The sequence below is a fragment of the Odontesthes bonariensis genome, chromosome 8 (assembly GCF_027942865.1).
Source record: "Odontesthes bonariensis isolate fOdoBon6 chromosome 8, fOdoBon6.hap1, whole genome shotgun sequence".
Taxonomy (NCBI): domain Eukaryota; kingdom Metazoa; phylum Chordata; class Actinopteri; order Atheriniformes; family Atherinopsidae; genus Odontesthes; species Odontesthes bonariensis.
This window is the reverse complement of record NC_134513.1, coordinates 9,376,288-9,390,409: the sequence shown is the minus strand read 5'-3', so window position 1 is coordinate 9,390,409 and position 14,122 is coordinate 9,376,288.

Below are 14,122 nucleotides of genomic sequence, written 5' to 3'. Positions count from 1 at the left end.
ATTTATTTTAGACACTGAAGAAAACTATGTCTGGTAGCTTGGTTTGGAAATCAAGGCTGATGTGTCATCTGAACATCTTGTCAGATACTTCCATTTCCGCTTTCAGCTCCGTTTACATGGCATGTTGCTTTAAATAGAAACCCCTAAAGTCTTCAAAGTAGACTAAATTAGCTCACTTGAATTAGAAAAAGCACGAGACTGGCACAGGCCTCGAATAATATGTGCTGAAGTGAGACTCTGATATGAGCTTTCACTAGTAGTAGAGTATTTTTACACCGTTGTCCGACTGCTTTTGTCAAGAGTTAGAGATAAGTAGCTCTGCCAGGGTTGGTCTCAAAAAAGATTAATCCGTCACGTACATCTAGATTGAGTTTTTAAATTGATGGGACAACAGAGGCCGTTTCATTGTATCGTGCACAAAGATGGGTTTACACTGGATAGTTGGGACAGTGAATGAGTGAACTAAAGTAAGTGTTGTCGATTAGGAGCCTCTTATCCAATGTGAGGACCCTGCCTCGATTTAAAGTGATGTCCTCTGAAATCACAGGCTTCTGTGCAGCTACTGAAGTGCCCCCAGTTAATTTATTTCTGCTGATTAACTGGTTTGCATGCACCAAATAACATTACAAGTAAATTAAAAGAACCTCAGTGAGGATTTCAGGGCTTCATCATCATCAGATGTGATTTGATTTCCCTTAACATGATTTATTGAGCTGAGTTGTGACCAGTGTTGGGGTGGTCTTTTCTCCTCTTTGCCGTCTGATTTATCATCTATATCCTCCGTCAGTTTTTATCTGGACAGAATTCTGATGTTGGTGGGCTCACGAGAGACCACCACTTCCTAAATCGCCGTCTCTACACCAGAATCCAACACCTCCCTCATTCCTCCTGCAGTATCAGCTCAGACAGAAAGGTACCATTTACAAGGTCGAGGGCTTTCATATCTCAAAGTCTGTAAAGAGTCCCCCTTCTCATTCTTGCTAAGCCCAACTTCCCCACTGAGGGAAAGCCAGATAGGCATGGTGAAGCAGTGAGTCGTCCGTCTTTTCAAAGTACATCAGTCTTCATACGAGGAGCAGTGAAACTATTGCGATGCAGGCAACATTGTGACAGCTTGATAGACTTTCACAGGCCTCCTCTGATATTACGTCATGAAGAATATCAGACAAACCAGCAGAGACAGGTTGTGAAACCAGAAGATGACGGACTGTAAGAGAGGAAGTCTATTATTGAACAGAAGTGGCCAGCTCCTTATTAATCTGCATTAATTTAAGGGGGTGAAGCTGATGGCAATTTTCAGAGATTTTTACTGGACGTCCTATGCCTCATCTCAGTCTTTATAGTTAAAATTGCTCACATATTGACAAGGTTACTTTTGAAGATTTTACTGTAAAGATACTGAAAATGTGCAATTTTATTTGTATCATACCATTCAACAATGAAACGTTTTGATTTAAAACCACACACTGCAGCAGAATTGGAAACATCTTTGAAGTGCAATGTGTTGGATTTAGAAAAGCCTTACTTCTTATGCTCTCTACCTTGTCCAATCTACTCATGCATTTATACATAAGGTTCCTTATCACTGCACAACATGTTGGCACATTCATGCTGTCAGATGTATGACTAACTTTATAAAGAATTGGCAGACAAATAAAAATCCTCATGGCACAGTAAGTGGCTACATGTTGCTCTTTATTCCTGCAGGATATCAACAGGATTCAGGTGAGAAAATATTAAGGAGGCCCTAATCAGAAATACTTATTGAGTATAAAGTAGAATTAAGCAAATATAAGTACATCAACAGGCACCTGTCTAGTTATGAAGTCTCGTAACCCCAAACGAATGTCCTTAACTATCATCGGATTCAGTTTGACTGAATTTAAAGTGAAACTCAACGACTATTGTCTCATCTAAGGAACTGACTCAGAGCAACTAAAACCAGAGACAGGTGCTTCAAAAACAAAATATAGGAAGTAAAGTCAACCATCAGTCATTGAGTTTATAAGTCTAACCTAATTAATCTGAGGAATATTAACAGAAAATAACCAAAAGAAAACAAACTAAAACAAAGCCTTTTAGTGACCAGTTCAGCCACCCGTCTGTGTTGATAAATGTGTTGAACCTTAAATAAAGCCTCGTTTCCACTATGCAGTCCGGTACGGGTCGGTTCAGAACGGTACAGTACGGGTCGGGTGGCTTTGGGGTCAGCTTGCGTTCCCACTGTACAAAAGGGGACCCTCAGGGGTGGGCGGAGTGTGTGCCGAAGCGTAAATAGCAAATAACAAATAGCATCCATAATTTCGAACCACCACCAAGCTTTTTCAGCTTAATGCGACACTGGCTCGCAGTCCGGTTGAAACCACTCTCTGCCATTTTTGCGGCAATCTTTTTTGTTTTGTTAAACTTTTGTTTCGCACAGCGCCATCGAGTTCCCGCTGCACAGCCTCCTCACCAACGGAGAGCAGAGCCTGGAACCGGTCCTGTGTGCTCGGTACCCCAAGCAAGGGTTACAAAAATGGTTACGGGTACCATGGGACCGGTATGCTTTCATGGTAGTGGAAACACTGAAATAAGCTAACCGTTCTGAACCAACCTGTACCGGACTACATAGTTGAAACGAGGCTTATATGGACTCTGTCAGTCTCTTAAAGCTGCAGTCTGCAAGATTTGTTGTTGTCATACGTAAAGTCCTACTTTTTGGCATTTTAAGAGTTTACATGATCTATCAGAACGCTTGAAGTTGAAAACGGTGACCTCCGTAGTCGCAAAATGCAAGAAATGCTTATTTTTTAACCAAAAAATAAAAAGTTATTCAACTTCCTGTCCCGCCCCATCAAAACACATGAGAACTCGTGCACGTCTACGTGCACGCCAGATGCGCTTACACGACTCCTCATTCATCAACTCACCTGTCATTTGCGATCATGGAAGACACAGTAAGTAGACTAGCCCGTAATGAAGTTCAATAGTCTAGATAAATAAGCGTGGGGACGAGCCTACCTTGTATCGCGCGTGCACAATCGGTGATTGACAGGCAGCAGAGCCCAGCTCGTAAACCTGATTGGTTACCCTTTACCGGTCCGGTCTGCAATTTTGTAAACAAACCTGCTGGCTTTGGAGGGACCTAGCGGGACATATAGGGGACCTAGAGAACTCATTTTTTTGTATTGGGGTATTTAATGTACTACTTTCAGAATCCCCGGACAGTTCCAGGCATTATGCTTGAAAAAGAGTTGCAGACTGCAGCTTTAATACGTTTACAACCAACTTGCTCAACTAGCTGAACAATGGAGTAGTTATTTTGGAGAAATCCTGAGCACTGAACGTTCTGGCCATCTTCCTGCACGACTGCTTGAAGACAGTTTTCCAGAAACGGGCAACAGGTTTGGAGGTTCATTTCCTGCTAGCCTTTGACTTGAAAATACCCACTTAGCTCATCCTGGATAGCAGCTGGCCATATTGATACCCCTCCTTCACCTTGCTGACAGAGTCTCTTAATACGTTTACAACCAACTTGCTCAACTAGCAAGTTGGTTGTAAACCAGTGGCCCAACAAGGGGCCGATCTGCTCCTAAACAACACTCATTTCAACAGTGCAAAAAACCTCTACAAATTTAAGCATTAAGTTGTTGATTTATGCTTTAACATAACCTAAATCATGACAGCTCACAACTCAGCACACCTGCTGATTTTTAATCACATGGCTATTTGGTCATATGTGCCTTTTTTAATGCGTAATCATATTCTATTTTGCATTTGCTCAAAAGTTCTTACTTTTGTCTCATTTCGTTGAGAGCTAAAGCTTTTTTTTCATGAAGAGTTCCTATTTTTTCCTGAATTAATGAAGCTACCTAATAATTATACACACCTTAATAATAAGTGATATTCACTTTTAGCTATAGATCATTATCCAAAACATGACTAAATCCAATAAGCATTTAAGCTTATATTGTTTGGAGTTGTAATGTGTGCAGAAATATAATTAAATGGTTAGAATAGACAACCGTGAAGCCAATGCTGACAATTAGCTAAATAACTGTGCAAACAGTGTAGATGATTACAGCAATACTTGCGTGATTATTCACAGAACAACAGTAAACAGTTTCTCTGTTTAAGGGTATTTGTTTCTGTCCTGCAGGTAAATATGCACAAGTTGACCAAATAAAGTCACAATGACGCATAAATACTTCTAATAGTCTCATAAATGATTTTAAAGACTGCAACTCTTGTGGCATCTAACAGCTTTATTTGTGATTTTAATAAATGGCGGTAGCCTACTGGAGAAATTCATCTGCATCGTGCTAAAAAAAAAAATAATAATAATAATTCTAAGCTTGTGGGTTTTATATGGTTTATTTGACCGGCTTTACCTTCACGACGCTAACATAATCCTGCTTTTTAATTTTCAGTTTCTGATCTGTTCTGTTCAGTCAGAGCTAATTATGTAAAAGGATGGTTGGAGAAAGTTCAAATGCAAGTCACACACAGTGAGCTGGACTAGTAGATGACAATGTCAGATGAGTTTTCACTTAAGCTCTTTTCAAAGGAGTGCAATATTATTAATTTATTTTGATTGAATAGGACTTCATCCTTCAATGAGTCAATAAAACTATCCCAGTAAAGAGGATTTTATAACATTTTTACATGAATTCTTCTATTTACCATGCAAACACCAAAGCAATGAGGTCTGGGCCTTGATATATTTCTACAACTGCAGAGACATTAGCTGGGTCTTGATTTCAAGCAGCGTGCTGAAAGGTAACACACCGCCTGCAGCCGGGGGCAATGATTGCGTCAACACCTCTTGTGAAGCCAAGATGACAAGTTAGATCCAATGTTCCAAAACTAGCAACAGGGCAGGGTTAAAGAGGTTATCTGAACCTCTGCCATCTTTGTAATTAATATTCAGACCTTGAAAATGTACCTCTTTGCCCTCTCCAGCTCCTGTTTGACCAGTGTGAAGGCGTGTGTGTTTAGAGACAGATCTCTTTGCCTGCAGCTAAATGATTCAGTAAGCGGGCTGCTGAACGACTGGGCAACCCCAGGCGAGCTTCCCCCCCCCCCAATAGGCTTTTCGGTATTCCAGTCACAAAGCGCTTTTTAAAGACCCTCATTGATCAGCGGCTCCTTAAAGATAGTCCTTCTCATGCAGTGAGGAGTAACTGTTACATCACTGTCAGAGAAAAATGGATAAACGGTCATCTGATTTATGAGGAAATGTCCAGATCATGACTCCTCATCTTGCAAATGTACGTCTTGATTGAATTGTATTTGAAATGTAGAGCTAAAAAGCAATACTGGAAATGATCTCTTTGTACATCTAAAATAGCTTTTTACTTTCGACTTCTTTGCATTTGGTGGGATTTATTTTTGTTATTCTTTTTTAAACAAAGTTAGGAAGTCTTGCATAACATAACAATATCCTACACTACATATCAATTATCAAAATACTTACAATATTTGTACGTTTTCTTATGAAAATCTAAACATACACACACGCACATTTAACACATACATTTCTATTCTGTTGGTTACTTCAGTCCCTGGCACCCCTCAGTCTTCTTATCCTCCCTCTTGATTTTTCTGAGCAGGAATTTGCCAAATCCATCATAATCTTCTGCTTGCTGTCAACCACCACATGTGGTTGGTTGGTCAGCAGCTACTTTAAAATCGAAATTTTTTTTTTTTTTCTTGCAGTGAGACTTGGGGATTTCTATCCAACACTTGACATGATGGCTTTACTCATGTGCCTTCTTAACTTAACTGCCAATACCCTTGAGAGTAGCCAAGTAGGTTTTCGGACTGTAAATCAAAGATGTTGTGCACTTGTGCGTATTCACCATGTTCAGAATGGTCCTATTCTCTGGAAGCTAGTATGAAGACCTGTCGTAAGCAGTGCATTCGGTTGCGCTGATATGTAGGAAAATTAAGTAGGTTGCTTTGTTAATGATAACCAGTTCCTGTACTGGGAGGTTACTGTGACCTGCTCTACCAGCCACTTGATGCTGGTGTTATCTTCCTCTTCCATTTGCTCATGCAGCATTACTTGGTCTCAGCTATTCTTTGGACTGTCCAAGCATACACCATTGGAAAGATTTATAGAGAGCAGCGTATTTATTCTCTTGGCTTCCAGCTCCTCAGGCCTTCTCTTCAGCAATGCAGCCAGAGCTGCGAATCTTTGTTCACTGCGCCTTGCTAATTGAAATCTTGCTCTACTTCTTATTAGTCTCTCTCATGGCACCCTTTGCTCCTGTTAACTGCTAACTCATTCCAAGCTTTTTTTCCCCCAGAAGGTTCTCTTGACATATCATTCTTGATCATACACATGAGTATCTCCAGGATTACAAATTTTGTGGCATATTCAAGTTAATTAAATTCTAAAGGTGGATGGATATTACCTTTAATATCAACAGCCTTTAGTCTGTGGTACATGTCAAACAGCTTACATCACTTCTTAGCAACAGGACTCCCTGATGGTAGTGGCCGCTTTCAGCAGCATAACATGCCCTGCCTCAATGCAAAAAAGGTAAAGGTGTTGGGTTGGCCTCCAGTTCCCCACACTCAAATTTGATTGAGCTCCTTTGGGATAAAAAGCCTTCTTAATGAAGGCCTCACAACAACTTACAGGACTTGCACAGGTGTTGGACAGGTGTTGTAGAGTTGTCACGGGTTCATTTAGGGGGACCTGTAAGTCCAGAAAATAGTCCAAATGAACCACAAAGCAAACAGTTTAAATAGTTGTCCACAAGCAGCCAGGTGGAAAAAATGAGCAAGATGTGAAACACAACAATGACAACGATCTGGCAGATCCGAAGAGAAAACTATAGGGAATATATAACCCGAGCGAGCAACAACTGATGAGAGCCGGGTGTATTGGAACAGAACAAAAGGTGAGACGAGATTAACTGAACTCAAACAAGGTGTGGAAGTACAACAGAGTGAACAAAAAAGTTCTAATCATCATTCAATTGCTCAAGACTGGCTACATTACATACTCTGTTTACATCAGAGGGACTTCCAATTAAATTGTAAGACAAAAAAATACTGAAGGATGTGGCATTGCGATGCAATATGTACATCACATCAGGATTTAACCCGAAGGCTCCGCTTTCCTCAAAAATGAGAATTTCTCCATTTGATATCAACAAAGGCTTTCTCATCCTGTTTTGACTGCCACGACGCGCAGAAGTCTAAACCTTGTTGCCTACAAACGAGCCATATTAGACAAATGTCTTGTTTTTAGTCATCATTCTTCTCCAATTCTCCTTTATGGTAAAACCTCAGTCACTGTGCTTCACTGTAACCCCTCATGCAGACACAGCCCACAACTTAATTATTCATCCCCAATCTATCCATTTACAACAGCCTTCTCTGCATGTCACTTGCCCCCAGTCAATGAATATTCTCTTTGCCAAGATTAGAAGATTTTTGCATGACCTAGATATTAGAGCAAGTTATTGTTCCAGCTCTATCATGCTAAATTTTCTGACAGTGAAGGGAAAGTGGGTGAGGAAGATGGTTGCTAATTTAATCAACTGCTTCAGTTCAACAGTGACCCCTGCTGTAGAGTGCAGACTGCTTTTCCTCCCCTCAGGGCAGACAGCTTTGAGGACACATCAGCTCAGTGAGGCCATGTAAGCTTCTCTTCAGTGACTGCCTCTCCAGGACCAAATGTTGAAAGACCTCTAAAGCACGAACAGTGTGGCCGTACAGAGGCCTGAATGTGTTGAGAAAAAAAAAAAAAAAAAAAAAAGGGTCTTCATACCGTTCATACTTTTCATTCTCTCCATAAGAAATAAAATGCATCATTGAGGACAGTCAGCTGCAAGACTGATGGTGTGGCTGTAAATAGGCAGAAATGAAGACTAAAAAGGCAGAAAAAAAAAAAAAAAAATCATTCATGCAACATTAAAAACACCAAGGTGAAGTGACTACTTTGATCTTAAAATTGTCAAAGACCACATGTAGACTGTGTTATGATCAGGACAGTGCACCCCATCATGCTGGGAGCATAACAAAGAGCCTGAAGCTTTGTACCAGCTTCCCATCTCAGATTTAGATTTTTCCCAGTGTAAATGACCATCTAGATTAGATTAGATACTTTATTCATCCCACAACAGGGAAATTTATGTATTACAGCAGCAGAAAACAAAGTAAAAAGGGAAAAAAGAAATTTAAAAAAAACAGAGAAATATCTATAACATACACAATAACAAGAAAACAATCAACCTGCAAACAGACATTGTGCAAAAACAAGTACTGAGAATTAAACAAAAAAAAAAAAAAAAAAAAAAAAAAAAAAAAAGAAGTGGCATGATATAAAAAGTATTGTAATGTAAAGTGACCATGATATTAATACTATGGTAAGGTGAAGTGTATCCATGATGATATAAATAATCTTGTACATTGTAATTGGAAGTATAAATATTAAAAATATCAGAAATATACAGGATGCTCTGGAACAAGACTACTCTGTGCAGGACACCCCTCAATGGTCTTGTGTCCATGCCCCAATGGGTCAGAGTTGCTTTGGCAGCATAAAGCCTGATTCTTACTCGGCGCAACCTCGCTTTGACCCATTCTTACTAGCTGGTCGCAAATGGCGCAAACGGTCACGTGACCCAAAATTCCGCCACGCCCCCCTTCGCAAGCTAAAAAATCCTCGCGCGTCGCAAGGGCGCGCACACAACTTTTTTTTCTGACTTCGCGCGAGCTCAACCGGAAACAGCTGACCAAGAAAAAGGAAACATGAACACTGCAGAGACCGCGGTGACCGAGAGGGTGCGCCTCTACAAACATCTGTACGACACGTCTATGAAGTTACACTGGGACAACGTTGTCCCAAAGCCAGGACAACGTTTGACAAAGTTCGTCTTGTTGCAAAGGACGAACATTCCACCTTCTCTTCTGTTTTTGCCGCAGCCGCTTAGCTCTGAGATACATATACAGTTCTACACCCAGAGTAAATTCATTCCGCATCCGCATCAGATGTACCAGCCTCTGCTGACGTGACACCACAGGTGGCATTGTGTATGCTTTCTTCGTATGCTTTTCAGCTTGTTTCCTCAACAGTGACGCCCGCTGGTCTGGAGAGAACTGCAAATGTGACGCATACTCGGCGCAAACTGCGCTTATGAGCTGAAGGAACTGTGAAGGGGCTGGCGCTTTCGATGACGTCATTAATGGTTCTCGAGCCAGAACAGTTGCGCCGAGTAAGAATCAGGCTTAAGGGGGATTTGCTCAAGACATGCAGGAGGTTTTCCTGTTGTGGCCGATTGACTAAAGGGCGGATTATAGTTCTGCGTCTATCGTCTTGACGTGTTGCTTTGCTCTGGTCGCGAACCACTTTTCATGTTATGGTTCTGCAAACTCGGTCTGGAATTTCTCGGGACGCACAGCAGTTTCCCCTCGCGAGAATTTCGGTGGGCGGTGACGAGAACTTCGCCGGCGCCGGCGGAAGTGTTTATCTTTCAAAAAAAAAAAAAAAAAAAAAAGTGTATGCAAGATATGTCTCTGGAGTTACTCGACATCGAAGAAGAACCGCTTCTTTTATTGGAGTTGGCGAAAATGCAAAGGAGGAAGCCACACAGACAACCGGAAAGGCACACCGAGGACCAATCACAGCCGCTTTTGTCTGCGCACTTCCGTTGGTGGTCTGCGTGCGTCTGTCGCATAGTCACACAGCCATTATAGAATCTGTGGTAGTCAGGATTTTTCTGAGGTGCACGACAACGCGCGCAGAGCCTCTGCGTGGGGGAGAGGTCAAGATTTTGACGCTCGCAGAGGCTCTGCGTTCGAGCGTCAGAGGCTTTGCGTCTGAAGCATAAAGGCCGGATTATACTTCTGCGTCTATCGTCTTGACGTGTTGCTTTGCTCTGGTCGCGAACCACTTTTCATGTTATGGTTCTGCAACCTCGGTCTGGAATTTCTCGGGACGCACAGCAGTTTCCCCTCGCGAGAATTTCGGTGGGCGGTGACGAGAACTTCGGCGGCGCCGGCGGAAGTGTTTATCTTTCAAAAAAAAAAAAAAAGTGTATGCAAGATGGATCTGGAGTTGCTCTCCATCGAAGAAGAACAGCTTCTTTTATTGGAGTTGGCGAAAATGCAAAGGAGGAAGCCACACAGACAACCGGAAAGGCACACCAAGGACCAATCACAGCCGCTTTTGTCTGCGCACTTCCGTTGGTGGTCATGGAAACAGATCTGTCCTTGCACACCGACGCGGCGGTAGTCGGGCGGTAGCGGCGCGGAGACGCCTCCGTCCCGCGCTGCTTTTGGAAAATAGAACTCGAGCGGAATTTGGACGGCAGCGGCCGGCGGCGGCGTGCCGTTGAAATGAATGGGGAATGCAGACAGGGCTGGAGCAGAACTACCGCGGTCCGGTGTGAAAAGCCAAGTTGAACACACCGCCTGATAACCGGCGTAACTGCCGTCGTTTCGCTGCCGCCACGCCACGCTCTGGTCTGAAATCGGCCTAAATCAGCCTTTAAGGTTCAATTAGCATCAGACACTTTAGGGCCATTTCAGACCAGGGCGGCAAAGCGTGGCGGAACGGAAGCGATTTTCACCGGCGGAGGTGAAAATACATGGAAACAGATCTGTCCTTGCACACCGACGCGGCGGTAGTCGGGCGGTAGCGGCGCGGAGACGCCTCCGTCCCGCGCTGCTTTTGGAAAATAGAACTCGAGCGGAATTTGGACGGCAGCGGCCGGCGGTGTGCCGTTGAAATGAATGGGGAATGCAGACAGGGCTGGAGCAGAACTAACGCGGCCGCGGACTGTCCGGTGTGAAAAGCCAAGTTGAACACACCGCCTGATAACCGGCGTAAGACTGCCGTCGTTTCGCTGCCGCCACGCTCTGGTCTGAAATCGGCCTCAGGCTGCCGCCACGCCCTGGTCTGAAATCGGCCTTACAATCCAACACCTGCTAAGACGCCAAGAAATCCATTTTTGTGCTTTATAGTTACTCGCTAATTAAGTTAACATTTGATTTTTTAATATTGTGATTATAGAGTTTTTTTTTTTAAATAATAAGAATCTTCTCATCAGTTTGTAATATTTCCTAATTCTCTATCAGGAACAAAACATCTAATTTCTTTGTGGTTAAGTAAAGCAACTCCTTTAATAGCATCCTGCCATCACAGGGGACTCATCCATGAGGTAGTCGAGGTTTTTTCATAAAACTCACTATTGAGTTTTAGAGTCCCAGCACTAATGAGACATGTAAACAGCCCATGCAAGCTTCAAGTCCAATTAGCCAATCATGTCTTGTGATTGAAGAATGCCCACCGAATGAAAAACACCCACTTTAATTGGGAAATTCCCACTTCAGTTCTGCAGAGACCTTTACTAGCTGGCTTCAGCTGCAGGTTGGCAGAGATATGAGCAGGGCCAAATTAGCATATTCATAGATTCCAATTAAATGAATGTGGAGGAAGATGTCGAGTCATATCCTGAGCAATTTTAAAGACATGAGAGAATCAATCCTGGCGAAAACCTCAACATGTAGAATTTGAAGGTACACAGATGAGTTTGTAGAGGATTTAGAACTACCTGGGTGAGACTTTAAACTCATATTAGCTTGAGATACAATGTAACTCTCAAGACTGCAATGTTATTTATTTTCATATCCTGCCCTCATTTGCTTGTGCTCGTCAGTGTGGTCCTCCTCAGTGCATGTCAGGAATGTAGTGTGCCCCAAAGTTTGTTAATCCAGGACACCTAACCCTGCCTTAATCCTTACCTTGACCGCTAGTCAACGTACAGGTCAAAAATTTGTATATTATTGGGGGGGCTGTTGTTTTGGGACATGGAGTGAGGGGTTATTGTGCATATGTGCCATTCCAGAGAGGCTATCTGTGGACTGCGTCTCTACAGCTGCATCTTTGTTAAGGGGACCAGCAGGCTTCATGCCTCCCTGCTTCAAGGAAGAGCAATCACCAGTTTTGCTGTCGAAGTAAAGATTTAGCACTTGTTCAAATTTCAGACGGTGCAGTCAGTTACTTAAAGAGCAGCTATCATCATTTACCTATCATAACCCCATCATGCTCCTAACCACTATTACATAAATCCAAATGTCAAAGAGAAATATTCATAAAAAGCAATTAAAAACACAGGAGATGACAAGATATCATCTTCATGATTATTCATCAAAAAAGTGAGATCAAAGGCGTCGACCATGAAAGCAAAGGCGGATTGATCACAGAGCATCGTAAAAGGGAAAAAACAAAACAATAAAAGATTAGCTCAGTTCTGAATTTGTTGAATGATAAAGGTTCAAACAGACTCTGGTGGTTTGTAGATGGACTGTGGATGATGGAACAGCTGAAGAGGGGAAAAGATAAGACTAACATGCCAGAAAGATAAAACAGACAATCTGCGTTTCAAGTACTTTCCTCCAGCTAAAAGAAAATCCCCGGAAATCCCACAATTTAAGATGGTTTAAGGATCATAGAAATGTTTTAAAACTCTTTATTTAGTTAAAAGGTGTAATACTGTGTGCTAATGTGTTTTACCTGACCCTGTGTTTATTCTCATTCTATTTTGCAACCCACAAGTGATGTTGTAACAAAATGCAAACAAGATAGTTTACAAAAATACTGGGTTCTAATTTACAAAACCCCATTTCCATTATGGTTACCATATGAAATGACCAGAGAACTCGGTTAGGTTTACGCACAGAGTTGATATATAGCTTCCTACTTTTGTAATACAGTCCCAGGTTGTATTTCTGGATGCAGCAGATGAATGCGTTGCGTGACAACACAGCACATTGCTGAAGCACCCCTGAGCTCATGTGTCCACAGTATATTGATCACTGTGGAGTATGGGTTTCTCATTCAGTGCTGCCTTAGGGCTCAAACAGTAGTCAACAGCCTTTGCCTTTATGCACAAGATTTATCCCAGACTCTGCAAATGTTCTCAATATTATACACGGACTCTGGGAGACCAAAAAAAGTTAGCAAATTTGCATTGAAAAATAGGTTTCTATGACCTGATCGCTGATTCTCTGATGGAGTTTGGCACAAAGGGCTGAGCCACCACCCACCCTTGCATAGAAAGAAACATTTATTTTAGAATGGTCCACTTGTTCACTCACTATACAATATACACCATTGTTGGTAATAGTTGGTAAAGCTTAGAGAGCTGCTGATGTTTTTTGGACACTACTTGAATGCAGTGGTACTTCATAATTATGCAACATTTATTTACAGTTACGTGTTGCATGAATAAATGCCAGCAGGATAGGAACACATCAAATCCGAGGTAGTGGACAGCAAAATATTCATATTTTGGTTTAGAACATGTTGCGACTGACATCTCTGTATTAACGATGACATAAAACTGAACTCTTGAAATTTTTTGAATTGCCCTGTACTGACCTACAAAAGAACTGACAGCAGCCGCAACTATATAATGATTGATATCATTAATATCATCATCAATCGTCCTTATTATAATTATCTTTAATTATTCAGGAATAAGTCTTACTGGATCAAAGTTCTCTTGGCCAAGACAGCAGCATCAGTACAGTTACAACACATTACCTGTAATATTACCCACAAAAGACATCAAAATATATCAAGTGTCGGTTAAAAAAAAAAAAAAAATCTCTTTGGAGCAAATATTTATAAAGCGTGCTGCATTACAACTTACTCTGAATACATTTACTTTTCAGGCTGAAACATGTACGATTCAAATATGAATCCCATTTATATTTTGCTAATAAGTTCTCAAATCCTGAATCTCAGGCACAAAAAAAGATTAACCACTTCATGCTTGGGACACCTGAGAAGTATTAGTATGCTCTGTTATTTCTTGGCTTCGGAGTACAATGCATGATGGTCTATTTCAATGTACACTATTTTTGTGTACCATGTCATGGAGATGCAGCGTACAATAAAGTGAATGAGAAGTTTCAGTTGATATTTCAAGCAGCACTTCAAAATGGCAAACTCACGACGTAGAGCTCCATGTAGTGAATGAGTGTGCAATTCAAACACAGCCTAAGCTTCAGGTGAAAGCTCCAATTATCGTAGCAAATAGGCATTGATCCAAGTCCCTCTCAGATGGACATGTGTGCAGTCCTCCAGACTTAATACATTGTAATGATGCAACAC